This window comes from Macaca thibetana, chromosome 12 (assembly GCF_024542745.1).
Source record: "Macaca thibetana thibetana isolate TM-01 chromosome 12, ASM2454274v1, whole genome shotgun sequence".
Taxonomy (NCBI): Eukaryota; Metazoa; Chordata; class Mammalia; order Primates; family Cercopithecidae; genus Macaca; species Macaca thibetana.
The window spans coordinates 29,325,373-29,350,688 of NC_065589.1; the positions used below are offsets into that span (position 1 = coordinate 29,325,373).

Here is a 25,316-nt window from a genome sequence, read left to right on the forward strand (position 1 = left end):
ATTAGCCCTTTGTCAGATGAGTAGATTGCAAAAATTTTCTCCCATTCTGTAGGTCGCCTGTTCACTCTGATGGTAGTTTCTTTTGCTGTGCAGAAGCTCTTTAGTTTAATGAGATCCCATTTGTCAATTTTGGCTTTTGCTGCCGTTGCTTTTGGTGTTTTAGACATGAAGTCTTTGCCCATGCCTATGTCCTGAATGGTACTACCTAGGTTTTCCTCTAGGGTTTTTATGGTATTAGGTCTAACATTTAAGTCTCTAATCCATCTTGAATTAATTTTCATATAAGGAGTAAGGAAAGGATCCAGTTTCAGCTTTCTACTTATGGCTAGCCAATTTTCCCAGCACCATTTATTAAATAGGGAATCCTTTCCCCATTTCTTGTTTCTCTCAGGTTTGTCAAAGATCAGATGGCTGTAGATGTGTGGTATTATTTCTGAGGACTCTGTTCTGTTCCATTGGTCTATATCTCTGTTTTGGTATCAGTACCATGCTGTTTTGGTTACTGTAGTCTTGTAGTATAGTTTGAAGTCAGGTGGCATGATGCCTCCAGCTTTGTTCTTTTGACTTAGGATTGTCTTGGAGATGCGGGCTCTTTTTTGGTTCCATACGAACTTTAAAGCAGTTTTTTCCAATTCTGTGAGGAAACTCATTGGTAGCTTGATGGGGATGGCATTGAATCTATAAATAACCTTGGGCAGTATGGCCATTTTCACGATATTGATTCTTCCTATCCATGAGCATGGTATGTTCTTCCATTTGTTTGTGTCCTCTTTTATTTCACTGAGCAGTGGTTTGTAGTTCTCCTTGAAGAGGTCCTTGACATCCCTTGTAAGTTGGATTCCTAGGTATTTTATTCTCTTTGAAGCAATTGTGAATGGAAGTTCATTCATGATTTGGCTCTCTGTTTGTCCGTTACTGGTGTATAAGAATGCTTGTGATTTTTGCACATTAATTTTGTATCCTGAGACTTTGCTGAAGTTGCTTATCAGCTTAAGGAGATTTTGGGCTGAGACAATGGGGTTTTCTAAATATACAATCATGTCATCTGCAAACAGGGACAATTTGACTTCTTCTTTTCCTAACTGAATACCCTTGATTTCTTTCTCTTGCCTGATTGCCCTAGCCAGAACTTCCAACACTATGTTGAATAGGAGTGGTGAGAGAGGGCATCCCTGTCTTGTGCCAGTTTTCAAAGGGAATTTTTCCAGTTTTTGCCCATTCAGTATGATATTGGCTGTGCGTTTGTCATAAATAGCTCTTATTATTTTGAGGTAAGTTCCATCAATACCAAATTTGTTGAGCGTTTATAGCATGAAGGGCTGTTGAATTTTGTCAAAAGCCTTTTCTGCATCTATTGAGATAATCATGTGGTTCTTGTCTTTGGTTCTGTTTATATGCTGGATTATGTTTATTGATTTGCAAATGTTGAACCAGCCTTGCATCCCAGGGATGAAGCCCACTTGATCATGGTGGATAAGCTTTTTGATGTGCTGCTGAATCCGGTTTGCCAATATTTTATTGAGGATTTTTGCATCGATGTTCATCAGGGATATTGGTTTAAAATTCTCTTTTTTTGTTGTGTCTCTGCCAGGCTTTGGTATCAGGATGATGTTGGCCTCATAAAATGAGTTAGGGAGGATTCCCTCTTTTTCTATTGATTGGAATAGTTTCAGAAGGAATGGTACCAGCTCCTCCTTGTACCTCTGGTAGAATTCAGCTGTGAATCCATCTGGTCCTAGACTTTTTTTCGTTGGTAGGCTATTAATTACTGCCTCAATTTCAGAGCCTGCTATTGGTCTATTCAGGGATTCAACTTCTTCCTGGTTTAGTCTTGGAAGAGTGTAAGTGTCCAGGAAATTATCCATTTCTTCTAGATTTTCTAGTTTATTTGCGTAGAAGTGTTTATAGTATTCTCTGATGGTAGTTTGTATTTCTGTGGGGTCGGTGGTGATATCCCCTTTATCATTTTTTATTGCGTCTATTTGATTCTTCTCTCTTTTCTTCTTTATTAGTCTTGCTAGCGGTCTGTCAATTTTGTTGATCTTTTCAGAAAACCAACTCCTGGATTCATTGATTTTTTGGAGGGATTTTGTGTCTCTATCTCCTTCAGTTCTGCTCTGATCTTAGTTATTTCTTGCCTTCTGCTAGCTTTTGAGTGCGTTTGATCTTGAGAAGCACTTTTAAATATGTAACAGGGGACATGCAAACATTGGAACATCAGAATTAGACACCATAATTCTCTAATCTCTATGTTTCTATTTGTCTATAATCTGAAACAGGGAAGCTATACTCACAATCAGGGAAAACTGTTGGTAAATTGTTCATGCCATTGCATAATAAAATGGCCAAAGTGGTTAAAAAGTAATGCATCTGGAAGTCTTTAGCAGACATATTCAGTGTAACTTATGACACACTTAAAAGAGAAAAATAGTATTAAAAATTAGAGATCTTTTATCTTCCCTTAGTAAATAACCTTTTCTACAGAAACAAAATTACTTGAGTCTAAATCCTGCTATAAGCACTGTGTTAGATATCTTATATATATTATTTCATTGAATAGTAACAAAAAACCCCTTGATAAACATAGTATTCTTTCCAGTTACAGAAATGGAAACATAGAAATTAGGTAATGTGCCCATGTTTGTAAAGGTAATAACTCTCGCTCCATCGCCCAGGTTGGAGCGCAGTGGCACCATCTTGGTTCACTGCAACCTCTACCTCCTGGGTTCAAGATATTCTCCTGCCTCAGTCTCCCAAGTAGCAGGGATTACAATCACGTGCCACGATGCCTGGCTAATTTTTGTATTTTTAGTAGAGACGGGGTTTCACCATATCGGCCAGACTGGTCTTGAACTCCTGAACTCGTGATCCACCCACCTTGGCCTCCCAAAGTGCTGGGATTACAGGCGTGAGCCACCACTCTTGGCCATATCATTTCTAAAGACCTAAAGGTATTAAAATAAATGGGCAAAAATGAAAACTCAGCTATAGCTTGTGAAAACTCATTCAGACCTCATCAGAAAGCTGTTATTTTAATAGCTATATCGGTAGTATAAACTAAGCTTTGAAAAGCCATTTGTATATAACATGTATTATTGATTAATAACATAAAATTAAATGATTAAAAATGCATCATAAGTTATTAATGGCAATTGGAAGCTATTTTTTTAAAACTTTAGCAAAAGATATTTTTCTTATAGTAAGCTATGAATAAACGTTGCTAAACCAGCTGCTGCCTAAGCAAATAATCTAATAATTTTACTATAGGCTTTTTAATTGCTGCTTTAAAAGTTTTTAAAATCTTATTCAAATATGAAGATGATGTGAATATTTCCCAAAATATAAGTTATTTTCTTTTAATCTTTGACATTTGAATTATTAAGATATAAAATGTTTTAACATATTTGTCGTACAAACTGCAAAGTTTATGTATCCTTCCTAACATGCCTTCTGTTCCTATCCATCTGGAAATGATCTTTCTTTAATAATGTTTTTATTGTAATAAAAATAATGCATCATAAGTTATTAATGGCATTACAGCCAATTTTAGGATAGAGTTCAATGGTCTTAAATGCATTTATATAACTTTCTGCAACAATTATCCTCACCCATCTCCTAGAATTCTTTTCATTGTAAAACTGAAACTCTATACTCATTAAACAATAACTCCTCATTCCCTCTCCTCCAGCCCCAACAAACATCATTCTACTTCTGTATTTATAATTTTCACTACTCAAAGTACCTCATATACATGGAATCATACAGTATTTGTCTTTCTGTTATTGGTTTATTTCACTTAGCATAATATCCTCAAGGTTCATCCATGTTGTGGAACATGCTAGAAATTCTTTCCTTTTTGGATAAGTTTGTGTCCTTTGTAGGGACATGGATGCAGCTGGAAACCATCATTCTTAGCAAACTATCACAAGAACAGAAAACCAAACACCGCATGTTCTCACTCATAGGTGGGAACTGAACAATGAGATCACTTGGACTCGGGAAGGGGAACATCACACACCGGGGCCTATCATGGGGAGCGGGGAGGGGGGAGGGATTGCATTGGGAGTTATACCTGATGTAAATGACGAGTTGAAGGGTGCTGACGAGTTGATGGGTGCAGCACACCAACATGGCACAAGTATACATATGTAACAAACCTGCACGTTATGCACATGTACCCTAGAACTTAAAGTATAATAATAATAAGTAAATTTAAAAAAAAAAAGAAATTCTTTCCTTTTTAAGGCTGAATAATATTCCATTGTATGTATATACCACATTTTGCTTATTCCTTCAGCTGCCAATGAACACTGAATTGTCTCCATGTTTTCAGCTATTATGAGTAACACTGCTATGAATATGGGTGTAAAATAGCTTTTAAACATGCTGCCTTCAATTCTTTTGTGTATATAGGCAGAAGTGTACATTGTGAGATCATATGGTAGTTCTATTTTTTATATTTTGAGAAACTGTCATACTGTTTTCCCACAGTGACTATACTACTTTACATTCTGCCAGTAGTGACAATGGTTCCAATTAACCTATATCCTCACCAGCTTTCTTTTTGTTTTTAATGGAAACCACCCTTATTAGTCGGTAGTGATATCCTACTGTAGTTTTGATTTGTATTTCCTTAACAATTAATGATGTTAAGCATCTTCTCATGTACTTTACCATTTGTATATCTTCTATCTAGAAATGTGTATTAAAGTCCTTTTTTGGATTGGACTTTCTGTTGTTGTTGAGTTTTAGGAATTCTCTATATATTCTGTATATTATTTCCTTGCCAGATATATGATCACAGATATTTTCTCCCATCCTATTAGTTGCCTTTGTACTCTGATGACAGTGTCTTTTGATGCCCCCAATTTTAAAATGTTTATAAAGTCCAATTTTTCTATTGTTGCCTGTGCCTTTGGTGTCATATCTAAGACATCATTGTTAAAATCAATGCTATGATGCTTTTGTCCTATATTTTCCTCCGAGAGTTTTATAGTTTTGTGTCTTATATTTAGGTCTTTGATTATTTTAAGTTAATTTTTGTATATGGTATTAGGTAAGGGTTCAACTTTATTATTTTGCATGTAGATACCCAGTATTCCCAGCACAATTTACTAAAAAAGACTGTCTTTCCCCATTGATTGGTCTTGGTACTATTGTCAAAATTATTTGATCATATATGCGAAGGTTTATTTCTGGGCTGTCTAGTCTATCCCGTCGGTCTATATGTCTGTCTTTATGCCAGTACATACTGTTTTGATTACTGTAGATTTGCAGTAGTTTAGAAATAAGAAAGTATGTGCCTTCCAGGTTCGTTCTTCTTTTGCAAGATTGTTTGGGCTAATCAGTGTCCCTTGAGACTATACAAAATTTAGGATGGGTTTTTATGATTTTGCAAAAAAAAGTCTTTAGGATTTTGATAGAAATTGTGAACATAGGATATGTTTACATTTATTTACATCTTCTTTAATTTCCCTCAGTAATGTTTTTAGCTTTCATTGTACACGTTTTTCATCTCTTTGATAAATTCTTAAGTACTTTATTCTTTTGACACTATTGCAAATAAAAATGTTTTGATAATTTTCAGATTTTTTATTGTTAGTGTATAGAAATACAAATGATTTTGTGTTGGAATTTAGAGTCTGGAAATCAGATTCTACCCCTTCCCCAGGGTTTCATGAGTTTTTTAATATCGTTTGTGTTTATTTATTTATTTTTGAAATTTATTGTTGTGGACTGTCTCTGGCCAAGCATCAGTATCCTTACTGTTTTCTCAGGACTTTTCTGAGCCTGCACATATCCCTGGGCTTGTGTGGTCACTTTCTAATTTTCCCCATATATGTAGTTGCTTTTGAATGTTATAGACTTTAATGTTTGGCTTCCCAAAGTGGGGAATGAGAAAAACGAAGGTGGGAAAAGGAGTCTTGGCCCTTTAAGTCCCTGGAAATCACTTCAGCTAGAGAGGAAGACAAGGGTGAATAATGGGGTAAGATAAAACAACAATGGCTATAAGCCTCTTTGTCTGCACCTCTATGATAAAAAGTAGTAGTTAGAGATAAGAGCACAGATCCTGATATTTGCAGGACAGGGTGCTTTTTGCCCACCCAGGCTCCTGCAAGGTACTCCTGGAATTTGTGTGCAGCTGCCTGCCACAGAGCTAGGGTGGCTGAAGGTAGGTGCTGATATACTAAGAGCTGAAATTGACCCAGATTAACTATAATTTACTGTTCAATCCTTCCTATGGACACTGAAAGACTTTAACAGACTCTAGACTTTACAAATCATTATATCACACAGATTCTGCTAGTGCCATTGTGAGGCATCCCTGGTGCTTCCCATTCTGCCATCTTCCCATAATCCTCCCTTCTGTGTTTTCTTAGTAGCATCTTTACAATATTTTAAAACATGGTTTTCAGCAGAAACCCACAAGGGGTATTAGGGACATAAATATGTTTATAGATAGAAACAAAACAATATAAATATTTTTTCATTAGGGAAGAATTTTCTTTTAAAAGAGCATGTAGTTCATTCCAACCCAAAAGAGACTAAGAATTAATTTAGGCAAAAAAAGGATGGAAGAAACAAGTTAGCAGCCCTTTATCTTTTCTAATTTCCTTTCTCTTTTCTTAAAATACTTTTAATAATGGTGCTTTTTCACCTTTCCTGCACCATCATTGAATATATAGGTCAAAATATAAGGTGAGAGGTAGATTTTTAATATATTATAAATATTATAATCTAGCTCCAATTAAACTCTACAAGGAGTCATTACAGTAATAAATTTGGACTACAGTGGATGCCATTTGATCCTTTTTTTCCCTTCTACAATAGAAAAGGAAATTCTATGTATAAGTATTACCTTTTAAAACTATTCAAATCTATATGGAACTCCTCCATTTTGCTGTTCCCTAAAATAATATGTTGACACATTGAAAGTTTCACATGTATAATCATCATTCTTAGTCTCAATAAAACAGTAACTTTTTTCTCTTAATTTTGACTTATGAGATTGCAAAAACCATCCAATTAATTGCATAATGGCTCTTATTTCTTAGGATAAAATATATTCCACAGGTTAAATGAAATTATGTTGTAATATTTAGCTATCTTTACAAAGACTAATCCATTGATTACTTTAGTAATCCACTGATTGGCTAAAAACCTTTCAGAAGAAAATGGCTTCCCTAATGTTCACAAAAATTGTTCCCCTAATTCAAGAGAAAATAGTTTAAACCATAAGAATTGACTTTAAAATATAATCAACTTTGTAAAAGATAAGTAAAATGTGATTTATAATGTTATAAAAAAATAAGAATCATCATGGAATATCGAGAAGTTAGATGCCTAACTGGCTTGAGAAGTAAAAATATACAATTGTCTAAGGAAGATTAGACCAGCTTATAGAGGCATGCATTTGAGGAAAAGTTATCAATCCATGAAACATAGAATGAACTATTGAAAGACAACCTACGAGATTGTGAATGTATCCCATGGAGACCAGATTTAGAAGGATGGGAGAGAGAATTAAAGGAAAACAGGGAAACTGCAATAGGAGGTTTGGATAGTTTCAGGAGACCTCTCACAATCTCTGCTAGATGCCCTCCTAAATCCAACCAAAAACTATATATATTTAATCTAAGTTTGTTTAGCAAATGAAATTTCAAGACAAGTCTCTTAGGCCCTTTCCAACAGGATATGAACCCATGCCCCACTCCCAGTAGAAATTCACAACCTGTTAAATAATATGGAAAAAAGGCGTCAATGGGAGTTTGGAACACATTGGAAAGAATACGATTTAAGACAAGGCCACAATTCTGAACTGAATAAACTAGTAGAATGTAGATACTATTAGAAGACATTTCAAAGATGAAGAAATTAATCTGTTTGTGAAATATGATAGTTATTTGTGAATTGTCATGTTATTTTTCATCTCAAAATGTAAATTGCTGTAGATGACTCCAAATAGTGCTATTAAGCTATAGTACAATAACACAAAAATTTGAAAGTCATCAGCAAAGAAGTGAAATTTGAAAACATAGGAAAGTCATTTTAGGAAAACCAATAGCATTTTAGTACATGAATTTTATGGAAAAATAAATTTATTCTGAGTTACAAGAAGTTATACGTGTGTGTGTGTGTGTGTGTGTGTGTGTTACAGAAATGAAGAAATCTGAGACAACGTACTTAAAAATCTTAAATCTTCATATTTCCCTGAACTCTCTGGCCCTGCAAAAATGGCCTGCTTCTCCCTTTTAGAGACGAGCACACCTCTCTCGACCAAGGGCAATTCAGAGTCCTCTGTCTTATGAGACAATACATGCCATTCTTACAATATATTCCCCACCCTCCTTACTGGCCAACAGACCAAAATTCACTTAAGTAAAAATAAAACCTGCTTAGGTAAGTAATGACTCTGTTAACAAAGATGAAAAGAACTACTCCCAAGGCACTGCAGGAACTAGCCAACACGTACCTATGGGTGCCACGAGAGTACATGCAGAATTGGGTCCTGAGGTCGTTGAGATAAGAGAGGTAGAACATAAAGTTGGACAAGGCAGAGTTTATCAATATGAGAGTACTCTTTCATAACACAGAACTTAACACCCTAGCAAGGAAACTGATGTTAATATGAAGCTAGGATGGCTCTTCGAAGCTTAGGGGAAAAAGTGATAACCAAACTACGTGAACTAGAAAACCCAATGCTACATACAACAAAGGAGGATCTAACTACTCAGAGAAGTGAACCTCTGAGAGTGGATACACTATACAAGGCCAAAATCCCATGAGATAATCATGTCCACCAGATGACCAGAGAATATGTCCACTAGGAAAGCAGTAAGGTAAGAGAAGCAGCAACATCATTGAGAAGCTCAGTTGTGGTTCTCTAAGATGATAGAAGGGAGTATGTTATTAGAGAACTATGCTCCCTGAAAGCAATTTAGATTATAGACTCCTGAGAAAGCAGAGGCCAGCCAGAAGCACCTAAATGCCAAAAGTAAGGTGGGCACAATTATGGAAAAGAACAGCAAGGTGGTAAGGGCTATCAGGATATCCTGAACAATAGAAAACTAGGAAGATAGTCAATAGAACACAGACTCTTTAGAGGGTTGAAAGATGGGAAGCTAACAATGGTAATGTTCATTCTGTACTACCAGAAGAAACAGGGTGGATAATCAGGATACTGAGAGCAGCTACCTTGTAAAAAGTCACTATCTCTTGCCTGGTTTCCAGACCTTAGCCAGTTTTCACACACTGAACTTACTGATGGCAGAAGTTCAATCTGTATGAAAAAGGATCCTCCTACACCACAGCAAGTACATACAATGATCCCTCCATTTCTTCTCCAAAGGCTTAGGTAACAATACAGTGGAGAAAAAGAAAGACCCAGACATTGTGAAACTGTTGACACAGGGTCTAGCATGGCATTGATACTCAGGGACTCGTAGTTTTATAACTCTCACCCTCCACCCCTCACCACCTTAGAGTTGAGGCTGAGGCATACTGGGACTAAGTAACAAATATAGCTTGCCCAGGTCTGGCTCATAATAAGATGGAATCCATGAACCCATCTGATGGTCATTTAACAGATTCCAAACAAGTTGAAAGGACATACTTGGTATTTTGCAGAATTTCCACATTAATTCTTGACCTGTGGGATACATGATACTATGGCGGGAAATGCCAAGTAGGAGACTTGAAAACTGCTCCTTTCCCTGTCAAGCTAATCAAACATAATATTGCATATTGGGAAGGGTGGTGGACAATGGCACAGACTTAAACAAAGGATGTAGATGTGGATGTGCTCATATTTCCATATAATTCCCTAGTCTAGTTTCTATAATAAACAAAGATCCTGGAGGATGACAGGAGACTACTGCAAACTCAACCAAGTAACAGCCTAAATTGCAACTGTTCTACCTGATATGGTATCTTTGCAACAGCAGATTAACATGTATTGAGGCACATTGTGTGTAGTCATTGATCTGGCAAATGTGTCTTCTCATAAAGTGAGATTAGAAGCAATGTGCATTCAGTTGGGTAGACAACAGCACATGTTTATGTTCTTGCCAAGGTTAACATTCCACTCTAGTCATAAAATTGTCTGAAGGGAACTATGCTGTCTAGAAACATTGTAGAACATCACTATTTATTGTATTATGTTAATCAGAATGGATAAACATGATGTTTACTAATAATAAGCTTTGTATGTTATGATTATAGGCAAAAGGAGCTAGTTGGTGCAAACAGGACAGTAGTTCATGTCTCATATATTTTGACTATCTACAGATGTGCTCAAGAGAAGACACAGTTTTGGAATGCCAGGAGAATAAGGTCCTATAAACTTGTAATCTCTGGGGCAATTCATTCAGGCTTTATATCCACTGAGTGTATCCACCACTTGGTATACACTCAAGTGGCATACACTCTATTGGAGTGTCTATCATCATTCAAGAGGATTCATATAATCTTCATATATACGGATTAAGACCTAGAACATTCAAAACAAATGAACAACTTATTTAGACATCCAAGACAACCTATAAGAACCTTAGCTTATTTTTGCACTTCATTATGAGAAGGCCAGGAACAAGTAGAGCTATAAGATAAGTCAAGAAGGGTCAGCAAGATACTAAATACTCTGCAATCTTAGCATCATGTTGGGGGATATATTTCTATAATAATAGGAATATCAGCAACATTAATAACATCTTTGTATTTACATAATGTTTTTACAATGTATAGAGTGTTTATACATATAGTATGCACTATGTCAGCTTACTTTTATAAAAGAAGATTGCCAAATCCAACACAAGAGAGACAGGAGTGGAATCTTACTGTCCAAACATTGTTTAAGAATTCAATCAGAAAATAATGGGGTACAAGATTGAGAGAATCATGTGAAGATCTGGAACATATGGGATGTGCCATATGTGGTATCTTTACTGAAGCAGATAAAAATACCCTCTACTACTTGTTCTAAGGCTACTGATTTGGTGAATGTTTTATTCTCTCCTCCCATCTGTGATGGTAGCTAAACCAAGTTGCCTTTACATGACAAAGACAGCAGAAAACTTTCCACTTCTTTGCCTCAGGGCCATATAAACTCCCCTATTCTCTGTTAAACTAAAGTAATCTTGATCATCTCTATATTCCACTATATTGCTAAAATCACCCTAAATGGATCTGATAAGCAGGAAGTGGCAAGTATCCCAGATGTCTTAGCAATATGCTTGTGCCAGAGAAGAAATAAACACCAAAGAAATTCTGAAGCCTGGAACATGGTAAGATAATGCTTCTAAATAAAAGGCAAAGTTACTGTATCTTTTGTCCTCCATGTTGAATAAAGAACATAGTATAAATGATGTTTGGACCCCAGAAAGTTTACAACATGTCCAGGATATAAGACAATTCTTCTCCTTGGGCCTTATGGCCCAGAAGACCCAGTGGTGCTCAAACTATCTGTAGAAAATACTATAGGAAGATACTATAGGAAGCCTATAACAAGCCCCAACAAAGGGCCACAGTACTGACCTCTAGACTTCTGGAGAAAAGGCATGTCCACCTTGTTGATAACTACTCTTACATATTCTCCATTAAGGGTTAACACCTAGTATGTTCATAAGCTCTGATAGATATTGAGGACTTAAAACACTTAAGTCACCAAGTGACTAAGTAAACTAAATTGCTCATCATAAACCAGGAGGTCCTCAAAGTCATGAGTCTGGACACGTAAAAGCAATTAATCTTAAAAAAGGAAGAATTATAATTGAAATTGTGCTAGAGAACATCAGAAAAGCACAAGTAAATTGCATGAGCAAGAAAACTTCCAAACTTCCACTCTTGTTTCAATGTCATATGTCCCTCAACTATACCTACGGCTTTGTAAGATACTCACCATGACCAGCTATCAGAGAATGGATTAAAAAAAAAAACTAGCCTGATTTCCATATAGGTATGTACAATGTGCCACCAAAATTCAGCTGTAAGTGGACAGTCACTGGATTATAACTCTTCCAATGGGAGCTCTGAAAGACAGTGATGAATGAAAAGCCTTCAGGTGAACAGAAATCTCGGTAGTATATCTGATCACCTGTTTTGCCTAAAAACATAATGGTATGGTGGATACATCTATACTTATTTATTGGCAGTGGCTATCAGTTTGGCTGACTAGTTAGGGGTTTATAAAAGAATAAGGTTGGAAATTTTGAGATAAGATCTAAGAAGATGGTTAGTGGCTACACCTCTCACAATAGGGAAAAGTGTGGAAATATTTGTGTCCCATGGGTATACTTATTTTTTAAAAATCCACTGCAAAACAGATTTTCAATAATTGGGTGGATTATATGCCTTATCCTGTGAATACTGGCTATTTTCCTCGACTCTCCCACTGTATGTTCAAGAGGATCATGTAGCCATTGTGTTAAAGATGAAGACTATGTATGGAATCAGTAACAAGGACTTCTCCTAAGCAAAGTTGATTCAGCTACCATCCAGTGCTGAGTGTCCAGCACAAACCAACACGGAACCCTTGTTATGGCACCCTACCATGGAAAACCTGCCAGTCACCTACTGGCATACTTATTATGTTGTACCATTTTAGAAGGGTCAGTGTTTTTTTTATTTTCACTGGACAAAATATGTGTTCATTGTATCATGAAGGGTTCACTACAGAACTCTGATTGTAAGTCTTCCTCCAAGTCTTCCCTAAAGGAACAGTGGTCATTTACATGGGGAATTCTTTTACTTCATACCTTTCAGATATAAATAGAAATTGGCTCTGAATAAATGTCCTTTCCTAGAAACCCCAAAACACCATCTAACAGCTAAATTAAGGGCTTATCATAGCGTTCTGATCAACAGTGTTGTGGTATAAGTCTATTTTACAGTAAGCCCAGCGGATTTATGGACCCATTCTTTGATTGTTTCCCTGGTTTCTGATTGTATTCTTGGAATAGATAAATTAGTCAATTAGTAAAATCTCACTGGCTTCCCAATTTAAGAAATAAGTGCTGCTACAGTAGGAAGGGCCAAATAAAAGCCCTAGACCTTCTCACACCTACCAAGAGAGTAAACCAAAAGCAAAGTACACTCCTGTGAGAACTACAGAAATTAGTGCCACCATAAAGCATTTGAAATACATCAGTGATAAATATCCATCACATTTCCACTTAATTGATAGTTTGGCTTTAGAGGGAAATTTACAGGTCTTAGAAAATAAATGTGGATTTTTGTAAACTTGATATGGTATCATCTATAATAGCGGCTACTATTCCAGATTGAATATTTACCTTTACTGCTGTCAATGCTCTATGATTTTACAAATTGTCTTATTCATTGTCATATAATACCAAAGACTAAGTGTTTTTTACCAAAGTAGGTATTTTGCAGTAAAAGAAGTGTGGTAATGGTCTAACAGCCATGACATTAAGGGTAGAACATCACCCAGATACATATGGCCCAACAGAAAAGTGGAATAGCTTATTAAACACTCAGTTAACTGTGTTAGTTTTTTTTTTTTAATCCACTAATGTTTTTCTCGCATAGTAATAAAAACCAAAAGTCCACAGAAGTAGAAGTAGCTCTTCTCCTTATTATATCTCAGAACTAAGCTGCAGAGATTTTGCTTTCTGCCCCAACAATTCTGGGCTCTGCTATTACATGACTTAAGTCAAAAGCCATGCTATTGCATGACTTAAGTCAAAATATCTCATATTAGTTTATGAGTATGGGGGTAGACCATGGCACACAGGGAAGGTACCAGCAAATTGGAAGTTAAGTCTTCCATCTAACGATTCATGGACCTCTCTGACAGTCTGGCTCTCAATTATCAAGTAGAAATTGGTTTGCTTCTAAGGGATGGTTTTGGAGAGAATCTTCTGGAGCTCAACAAAAAACCTGGGCCACATTGTAGTACCTCCATGTGAAATGATAAATGTCAATGAAAAGTTATAGGTATCTACAATGACAGGAGCACTAAATACTCACACCCTCTAATGGTGGAAGGAACATAGAGTTCTTCATAGGACTGAAGATATGGGACAACCTCCCAAGTACAGAACCCCAATAAGCCAAGGTGCTGGCCAAGCAAAGACAAATATTGAAGGAGTACTAAAAGAAGAAAGAAGCATATCAATTTCTTATCAAGACTGGAAATAGACTGTTCAGCTATGAATATTTTTGTTACATATATAAAATCAATGATTTAACACATAATCAATATTATGTGTTAGAAATTCCTTCTCTCATACTCACATGTCTTCCTTGGCTTGATTTGCTACTAGAAAGCCCCTTCCTCAACAGTCCTAACTCCCACCAGATGGCCCCAGCTTCTGGATTATGGTAACACTTTTTCTCCCACTGTGCCTCCAACACATAAGATGGTGGCAGTGCCCTGCTACTACCAGGCTCTGAGTTGTCTCCTTGTCCATCATTTGACATCTTAGTTGTCTCCCTGTCTCCTATTTGGTGTCTTAGTTCTACTATTAACGATGTAACCACTTCAGTGTATTAAAGCAATTTTGTTCAAAAGACCTAAAGTAGTTCTGTTTTCTGTCTGAAACCCTAGATGTTTTCCTGACTTTGCCTGAATGAAGATGCAAATCATCAAAAAATTCACTAAATTACTGCTTATGGAATTGCAAAAGCAGAAAACATAATTCTTCACAATCTTTTCTCTCTTTTATACAAAGGATACATTATGACACTTTTGCAGGTGGACTAAAACTGCTCTCTAAATAAAGGGGGCAAACTATCCTGTGTGATATGCATGTGTGAGATGGGACTGGAGAGAAAAGTAAAGCCTGCAGTAACACTAGAGCTTGTCCTATGTCCACCACCAAGATTTGGCACCTTACCATCCAGAAGGATGCAGTAAGACATGAAGATAGTGTATAAGAGAGGAAAGTTATCAGTAAAATATACTAATGAGTTTCAACCCTAAATTTCTGCAACTGCCCTATTTACGTTAGCTACAATTGGTGCTACATGCTGCCCAGCATCCCTGCCTGCTCTGCTCCAATGTACCTGGCAGCTCACTGTCTCATCCATTAACATAGAATCCACAGTCAGTCCTCACACATCTATCAATAGCGAAGACACTCATGCTAGGTAGGGGGTTTGACTGTGACACAGAACTGAATATCTTTACTTATGAACCTGAAATAATTATATAATCTAATCTAGTCCCCAATTCATGAATGTGAATTCTCAACCAAGGATTGATAGTCATTTGAAGAAAAAAAGTAATAACAAAACAATACAAAAGATAATAATGAAAATAAACACACTCTGGAGAAGATAGAGAAGAAAATTCAAGGAACAGAAAATCATTTTTAGGTTTAATTACTGTTTCTAAAACATTCATGACAGTTATTATTTGAATAATAAGTACACTTTTTACATTAATTAACATAGACTTCTAAAAGAAGTAATTGGAGAGTAAGAAATAAACCTTGGAAATGAGTAATAGAATTTTCAAAATAAAAACAAATTCAATTGATTGATAGTGATAAACTAGATAAAGCCAAATTCTAAGCATTAACATGGAAGGCAAAGTTGATATCTATCAGAATGCAAAGCAACAATGATAGAAATACAGGAGAAAATTAAAGTTTATGAAACACTAATTTATCTATTAAGAGTTGAACTAAATTTATCTAATGGGAGATTCAGAAAGAGTGAAAAGAAACAATAAATCAAATAAATACTAAAAAAGAAATTCCCTGGCTAAAGGAACACACCAGGCTTTAAACTGAGAAGTCCTATGTGTTATGTGAGAAACAATAGCAAATACTTAATAGCTTCACCTAGCTACATTCTGCTGAAATTTGACAATTCCTAAAAAAAATAAAAATACCTAAAAGAAAAAGAAAAAAGAAGGATAAAGATAAAATTGGAAGTTTTATAGAGGCACAAAGATTCAATGCCTTCTATATTCCAAAAGAAGTGTTATATCACCTGCAAAAATTTTTTCAACAATTTAACTAAAAACAGTTGACTCTTTTAAACTTCACACACATATCAAAGATATAAGCAAGTGAAGAGGATGGACATGGAGAGGATGTGTGAGAAAGATTTCTTTAGAGAAAGCCCTCCTATAAGTCCCACTCCTCTAAGACTTGAGGAGGAGATTCAGACTCTAAAACCCAGTGCATGGGCCTCAAACAAAATCCCCCAGGGAGCCTGAAGTTTGCTCTTCATATCTAGAATAAACACAGTGGATCAGTGCCTAATTTGTAGTCTCTAATAGCAAGACAAAGACCTTATGGAATGATTGTAATCCCCTTCTAACAATGGATCCAGGAACTAGAATGTGATACCAGTAGAAATATTGGCCTAAAGTTTAAAAATATCCAAGAAGGTGGCCTAAAAGGGAAAAGAGACCCAAGTAAAAAGAAGCTATGAGGTATACCACTAGGGGGAATATAGAGAGGCTTAGCACTTAGGAAAGGGAGTTCTTAGAGAAGTCTGAAGAGCTCACGATAGTGCTTGTGAGGGTTAGTACAGAGTATCGACTTGATTTCCACCTTTCCACCTTTTGTCTGAGGAGATAAACCTCACGCTGCCTGAGGCAACAGTGATGGCTTCCCCTGAGGCAGTTGCCAGGTAAGATAATGTTGATTCTCCTCAGGAGCCACTCTCAACACCCCTGTTTGCTTCTAGACCTATAAATAGACTAAAGTCCCGGCAGGCCCCTAGAGGCGAGTTTCAGAGTGTGACCCATGTGGAGATGCGCTACATTCAAAAAGAACTACTTGAGTTTTCTAATTTATATAAACAGAAATCTGGAGAACAGACATGGGAATGGATATTAAGGGTGTGGGATAATGGTGGAAGGAACATAGAGTTGGATCAGGTTGAATTTATTGATTTGGGATGACTAAGTGGGGGTTCTGCATTTAATGTTGAAGCTTACAGAGTTAAAAAGGGTTCTAATAGTTTATTTGCTTGGTTAGCTGAAATATGAATTAAAAGATGGCCCACTGTGAGCAAGCTGGAAATGCCTGACCTCCTCTGGTTTAATGTAGAGGAAGGGATCCAAAGGCTTAGGGAGATTGGGATGGTGGAGAGGATTAGTCACTTTAGACCTACTCATTCTAGCTGGGAGGGTTCAGAAGATATAGAAGATATGCCTTTGATCAATGCCTTGCAAAATAGATTTGTGAGGGCAGCATCTGCATCTTTGAAGAGCCTTGTAATTGCTCTTCTCTGTATGTCAGAACTAACAGTGGGAACTGAAGTCACTCAACAACAAAATTTAAATACAATGGGAATAATTGGATTCCATGGTGGCAGGGACCAAGTGGCAGCATTCAACCATCAAACACAAGGTGGGCAGAGCTGCTGTAATAGACAGCTGAGGCAAATCAGCAATCAGAATAGTCTGACTAGTGTAGAGCTCTGGCATTGGCTAATTAATCACGGTGTTCCTAGAAGTGAAACTGATAGGAAGCCTTCTGCATTGCTACTTAGTAAATACAAGTGGAAAACTTCTAGGTCGAATGGACAAAAGACTAATTTGAATTATAAAAACAGAGAATCAATCAATTTCCAGACTTGAGCCAGTTTATGAACCCAGAATCCCTTGAATGAAGGGGAGGCCATGTCCCCTTGAGGAAGGATCCCACTATGTTATTGATAATTTATGCTGTTAATCTTTCTCCCATCCTTCCCCAAGAAGACCTCCAGCTTCTTATAGTATGACTGTGCATTCGGGAAAGGGAAATGATGAGACATTTCAGGGACTACTGGACACTGACTCTGAACTGATGTTGATTCCAGGAAACCCAAAACGTCATAGTGTTCCTCCAGTTAAAGTAGGGGCTTATGGAAGTCAGGTAATTCATAGAGTCTTAGGCTAGGTGCGGTGGTGCATACCTGTAGTACCAGCACTTTGGGAGGCCAAGGCAGGTGGATCACCTGAGGTCAGGAGTTTGAGACCAGCATGGCCAACATGGCAAAACCCCATCTCTACTAAAAATACAGTTATAAGGGTGTGGTGGCACATGTCTGTAGTCACAGCTATTCAGGAGGCTGATGCAGGAGACTTACTTGAACCAAGGAGGCAGAGATTCCAGTGAGCTGAGACTGTGTCACTGTACTCCAGCCTGGGTGACAAAGTGAGACTTCATCTCAAAAACAAAAAAAAAGGAAAAAAAAAGGAATAGAGTTTTAGCTCAGGTCTGACTTTCAGTGGGTCCAGTGGGTCCCTGAGCTCATCTTGTGGTTATTTCCCCAGTGCCTGAATGCATAATTGGCAAAGACATACTTAGCAGCTGGCAGTACCCCTACATTGGCTCCCTGACTGGTAAAGTGAGGGTTATTATGGTGGGAAAAGCCAAAAGGAAGCCATTACAGTTGCCTCTACATAGAAAAATAGTAAATCAAAAACAACATCATATCCCTGGAGGGACTGGGGAGATTAGTGCCACCATCAAGGACTTGAAAGACACAGGGGTGGTGGTGATTCCCACCACATTCCTGTTCAACTTTCCCATAAGGCCTATACAGAAGACAGATGGGTTGTGGGAAGTCAGGGACCCTGAATGGAGGGACCGGTTGAAGCCGTGGCGGAAGAACAAAAATTGTGAAGATTTCATGGACATTTATTAGTTCCCCAAATTAATGCTTTTTATAATTTCTTATGCCTGTCTTTACTGCAATCTCTGAACATAAATTGTGAAGATTTCATGAACACTTATCCCTTCCCCAGTCAATACCCTTGTGATTTCCTATGCATGTCTTTACTTAATCTCTTAATTCTGTCATCTTCATAAACTGAGGAGGATGTACATTGCCTCAGGACCCTGTGATGAGTGCGTTAACTGCACATATCGTTTGTAGAGCATGTGTGTTTGAACAATATGAAATCTGGGCACCTTGATAAAAGAACAGGATAACAACAACGTTCAGGGAACAAGAGAGACAACCTTAAACTCTGACTGCCAGTGAGTCGGGCGGAACAGAGCCATATTTCTCATCTTTCAAAAGCAAATAGGAGAAATATCGCTGAATTCTTTTTCTCAGCAAGGAACATCCCTGAGAAAGAGAATGTGCACCTGAGGGTAGGTCTCTAAATGGTCCCTTTGGGGGCGGCTGTCTTATGGTCGAAGCCGAAGGTATGAAATAAGCCCCAGTCTCCTGTAGCACTCACAGGCTTATTTGGACGATGAAATTCCTGCCTAATAAATTTTGGTCAGACAGGTTGTCTGCTCTCAAATCCTGTCTCCTGATAAGATGTTATCAATGACAATGAGTGCCCGAAACTTCATTAGCAATTTTAATTTCGCCCCATCCTGTGGTCCTGTGATCTCACCCTGCCTCCATTTGCTTTGTGATATTTTATTACCTTGTGAAGTATGTGATCTCTGTGACGCACACCCTATTCGTGCACTCCCTCCCCTTTTGAAAATCACTAATAAAAACTTGCTGGTTTTACGGCTCAGAGAGCACACAGAACCTGCCAACATGTGATGTCTCCCCCAGACACCTAGCTTTAAAATTTCTCTCTTTTGTACTCTTTCCCTTTATTTCTCAGACCAGCCAGTGCTTAGGGAAATAGAAAAGAACCCACATTGAATATTGGGAATGGGGTTTTCCCCGGATACAGATGGATTTTAGAGAATGACAGTGTGTTATCAAAAGCTTAACCAAGTGGTGACTCCACTTGTAGCTGCTGTACCAGGTGTGGTTTCATCGCTTGAGAAAATTAACACATCTGGTACCTGGTATGCAGCCACTGACTTGGCAAATGCCTTTTTCTCCATTCCTGTCCATAAGGCCCACCAGAAGCAATTTGCTATCTGCTGGCAAGGCCAGCAATATACCTTTACTGTCCTACCTGAGGAGTATATCAATTCTCTGGCTTTGTGTCATAATCTTATTCGGAGAGACCTTGATCACTTTTTCACTTCCACAAGATATCACACTAGCCCATTATATTGATGACATTATGCTGATTGGATCCAGTGAGCAAGAAGTAGCAAACACACTGGACTTATTGGTGAAACATCTGCATGACAGAGGACAGGAAATAAATCCAGCTAAAATTCAGGGATCTTCTACCTCAGTAAAATTTCTAGTGGTCCAGTGGTGTGGGGCCTGTTGAAATATTCCTTCTAAGGTGAAGGATAAGTTGCTGCATTTGGCCCCTCCTCCAACCAGGAAAGAGGCACAATGCCTAGTGGGCCTATTTGGATTTTGTAGGCAACCACATTCCTCATTTGGGTATGTTACTCTGGCCCATTTATCGAGTGACCCAAAGGGCTGCCAGTTTTGAGTGGGGTCCAGAACAGGAGAATGCTTGAAACAGTTCCAGGCTGCTGTGCAAGCTGCTCTACCACTGGGGCCGTATGACTCAGCAGATCCAATGCTGCCTCCATAGGTGAATCACAGCGGAGGCCTCTAGGATTATGGAGCAAGGCCCTGCCATCTTCTGCAGATAACTACTCTCCTTTTGAGAGACAGCTCTTAGCCTGTTACTGGACTTTGGTGGAAACTGAACATCTGACTATGGGTCATCAAGTCACCATGTGACCTGAACTGCCCATCATAAACTGAGTGCTTTCTGACACATTTAGCCATAAACTAGGTCATGCACAGCAGCATTCCATCATCATATGAAAGTGGTATATGTGTGATTGGGCTCAAGCAGGTCCCAAAGGCACAAGTAAGTTACATGAGGAAGTGGCTCAAATGTCCATGGTCTCCATTCCTGTCATCCTGCCTTCTGTCTCCCAGCTTACACCAATGGAATCATGGGGAGTTACCTATGATCAGGTCATAGAGGAAGAGAAGACTAGGGTCTGGTTCACAGATGGTTCTGCACAATATGCAGGCACCACCCAAAAGTTGACAGCTGTAGCACCACAGCCCCTTTCTAGGACATCCCTGAAAGACAGTGATGAAGGGATATCTTCCCAGTGGGCAGAACTTAGAGCAGTGCATCTGGTTATGCACTTTGCATGGAAGGAGAAATGGTCAGATGTGTGATTATATGCTGATTTATGGCTGTAGCCAATGGTTTGGCTGGATGGTCAGGGACTTAAAAGAAGCACGATTGTAAAACTGGTGACAAAGAAATTTAGGAAAGAGGTATGTGGATGGACCTCTCTGAGTGGTCAAAAACTGTGAAGATATTTGTATCCTATGTGAGTGCTCACCAACTGATGACCTCAGCTGAGGAGAATTTTAATAATCAAGTGGATAGGATGACCCATTCTGTGGACACCACTCAGCCTCCTTCCCCAGCCACCCCTGTCATCACCAATGGGCCCATGAATAAAGTGGCCATGGTGGCAGGGATGGAGGTTACACATGGGCCCAGGAACATGGACTTTCACTCACCATGGCACTGACCTGGCTATGGCTACTGCTGAGTACCCAATTTGCCAGCAGCAGAGACCAACACTGAGCCCTCAATATGGCACCATTCCTCAGAGTGATCAGCCAGCTACCTGATGGCAGATGGATTATACTGGACCTCTTCCATCATGGAAAGGGCAGAGGTTTGTCCTTACTGGAATAGACACTTACTCTGGATATGGGTTAGCCTATCCTAAACGCAATGCTTCTGCCAAGACCATCATCCATGGATTCACGGAATGCCTAATCCACCATCATGGTGTTCCACACAGCATTGCCTCTGACCAAAGCACTCACTTTACAGCTAAAGTAGGGCAGCAGTGGGCTCACGCTCCTGGAATCTACTGGTCTTACCATGTTTCCCCATCATCCTGAAGCAGCTGGATTGATAAAACCGTAGAATGGCCTTTTGAAGTCACAATTACAACACCAACTAGGTGACAATACTTTGCTGGGCTGAGGCAAAGTTCTCCAGAAGGTGTGTATGCTCTGAATCAGCATTCAATATATGGTACTGTTTCTCCCATAGCCAGGATTCATGGGTCCAGGAATCAAGGGGTGGAAGTGGAAGTGGCACCACTCACCATCACCCCTAGTGATGCTGTGCAGAAGGGGTTGCACTAGCAAAATTCTTGCTTCCTGTTCATACAACATTAGATTCTGCTGGTCTATAGGTCTTAGTTCCAGAGGGAAGAACGCTGCCACCAGGAGACACAACAATGGTTGAAGGTGCAAGGAGTGAGAAATTAAAGACGAATGAAAGAGTTGTTACTTGACTTGAGATACCTTATGATAGCTTAGAGTTTTTTGAACTTGGAAAATCAGAAAGCTTTTATCCTGATGAGCACTGTATTGGTCAGGGCTCTCCAGAGGGATAGAACTAATAGGAGATACACGTGTGTGTGTGTGTGTGTGTGTGTGTGTGTGTGTGTGTGTGTGTGTGTGTGTATTCCATTAAACTGGAAGTTAAGATTGCCACCTAGACACTTTGGGCTCCTCCTACCTTTAAGTCAACAGGCTAAGAAGGGAGTTACAGTGTTGGCTGGGGTGATTGGCCCAGACTATCAAGATGAAATCAGTCTACTACTCCACAATGGAGGTAGCAAAGAGTATGCATGAATACAGGAGATCTGTTAGGGTGTCTCTTAGTATTGTCATGCCCTGTGATTATGGTCAATGGGAAATTACAACAGCCCAATCTGCGCAGGACTGCATATGGCCCAGATCCTTCAAGGATGAAGATTTGGGTCACTCCACCAGGAAAAAATCCACAACCTGCTGAGGTACTTGCTGAAGGCAAAGGGAATACAGGTTAGAACAAGGTAGTAATCAATACCAGCTACGACCACATGACCAGCTGCAGAAACGAGGACTGTAATTGTCATGGGTATTCCCTCCTTCTTTTGTTAAAACCATGATTGTGCATGTATACACTGCATTAAGAATATACCTTCATTTTATTTCCTTTTTCCCTTATCACATAAGATTTACTGACTTCACATCAGCATTTAAGTATTGTTAACTTTATGTAATAGTACTTGAGTTGGGAACTGATGCATTTCTGGTTATATGAAGGGTAGTTGTGTTATGTTAGGCATAATTATGACCTTATTATTGTCTTTATTTGAAGATTATGTATGATCTCAGCAGATCTGTACGGGTTCAGGTTGACAAGGGGGGAACTTGTGATGGTTAATACTGTCAACTTGATTGAATTGAAGGATGCAAAGTATTGATCCTGGGTGTGTCTGTGAGGGTGTTGCCAAAGGAGATTAACATTTGAGTGAGTGGGCTGGGAAAGACAGACCCACCCTTAATCTGGGCGGGCACCATCTAATCAGCTCCTAGTGCAGCTAGAATATAAAGCAGACAGAAAAATGTGAAAAGACCAGACTGGCCTAGCCTCCGAGCCTACATCTTTCTCCATGCCAGATTCTTCCTGCCCTCTAGTATCAGACTCCAAGTTCTTCAGTTTTGGGACTCAGACTGGTTCTCCATGCTCCTCGGTTTGCAGACAGCCTATTGTGGGACCTTGTGATCGTGTGAGTTAATACTTAATAAACTCCCCATATACATATCTTATTAGTTCTATCCCTCTAGATATATATATACACACACACACACACACATATATGTATCTCCTAGTAGTTCTATCCCTCTGGAGAGCCCTGACTAATACAGTACTCATCAGGATAAAAGCTTTCTGACTTTGCCAAGTTCAAAAAACTCTAAGCTATCATAAGGTATCTCAAGTCAAGTAACAACTCTTCCATTCGTCTTTAATTTCTCACTCCTTGCACCTTCAACCTTCCCAGTTAGCAAACTAGGGAAAAAATAAGAGGAAAAGATTTACGAATGGCCACACACCACCACCATTACAACCCCTTCCACACTGCAAATGTCTAGCCCAAAGAAGGTCCCAGCTTAACTTCATGTCAAATGTGGAGCTTTTGTGTTACATAAAGCTGGACATACTTAATTACTGATTTGAGACTGTGTTTTGCAACCAGAGTAAACACACACTTAACTAATAATTTCATGAAATCTGAAATGAATTACCACCCTAGGGTAAGGGTTGAATTACCTCCACTGAGCAGCTTTAAGAGTCAGTAGGTCACATAAATAAAGTTGTTGTTATGATTACACCGCACTGTTCTAGTTGTTCAAAATACTAGTTTACTGGTACATTGTATTGTATATGGTATTTTTTACTTCCCAACAAAGTAACAAGAATCAGACCAACAGCAATTATTGCTATCCTCTAAGACATTAAAACAATGCCTTTAAAATTCTGGTGAAAAATTAATTTAAAACTAGAACTCTATTTCCAGCAAAATATCTACTCAGTGTAAGGCAGAACAAGGATATTTCAGACGTATGAACTTAGGTCATTTGTCTCCATTGGCCCTTTTTGAAAATTACTCAAGGAGATACTCTAGGAAAATAGAAAAAGCAATCTATGAAGGAAAATATGAGAATACATAACAGGGGCAGCTGAGTGTAAGCCAAGGAAGTAGAAGAGAGTGACTGTTTTTAAAAGAGAAATCTTTAAATACAGTCCTATGCATTTCAGGTATTCTCCTTCCTCCTCTGCAATTCTTGTTAGATTTGCAATGTCTGCAATAAATCACATTTACTTAAACATAATCCATTTAAAGGCTGTTTATGGGATTAAATGTTAGTATTAATTTTCAGACAAAGCATAGAAAATAGAATTAAGACTACAGAACAAATGTAAATGTTATCAATTATGACAACATGCATAATAATGTAACTCAAATCAAGTCAGTAAAATGCTCTAAATGCCTCTTTGTCACAGCAGAGTCAATAGATACCATGTGAAGTGAATTATTAAAAAATAGAAACAGAACTCAGTCATTTGTTATAATAATAACTACAAGAAAATTAAAAGAAATATTACTAAAAATGATTACTCAATGAAGGTGAGAAGGATTCACTTTATTTTATACTTTAGCTCTTTAATATGACCTGTATTTTCTATCACGCTGTAGGTATTACATTAAATATCAGAATGCAACACCATAAAATAACATACTATGCATAAATATGCAACGTACTTTTCCTACATTTTAGTAGCTTTTTGTCACATAGACGGTCAACCTTGCATTACTAATCTAAACTCTTACAAGCCGTAACACTGAGTGAATGAATCAACAAATCACTTCTAAATATGACTTACTACCTGAAAGAGAATACTTATACCGTTAGAAGATGAAAATGTTTCTGATGACAATCACCTCCATCATTCCAAAAATCCTTAAATCTGATGTGAGTCTACCTCACATACCATAATCTATAATTATGATGACAGAAAAACAACAAAACACTAATCTGAAAAAGTACAAGATTATAATAAAAAGCTTATTATAACCAAAAAGTGATTAGACTTTATTTTATTCAAATATTTTATACAATACCAGAATCCAATGCAT

The 25,316-nt window shown here is 38.1% G+C and overlaps 1 protein-coding gene across 1 annotated transcript in view; it reads right to left on the minus strand.

Annotated features, from left to right (window-relative positions):
* Positions 1-25,316, minus strand: part of SPAG16 (sperm associated antigen 16) — a 1,176,832-nt gene that overhangs the window by 1,063,697 nt on the left and 87,819 nt on the right. The window lies entirely within an intron of this gene.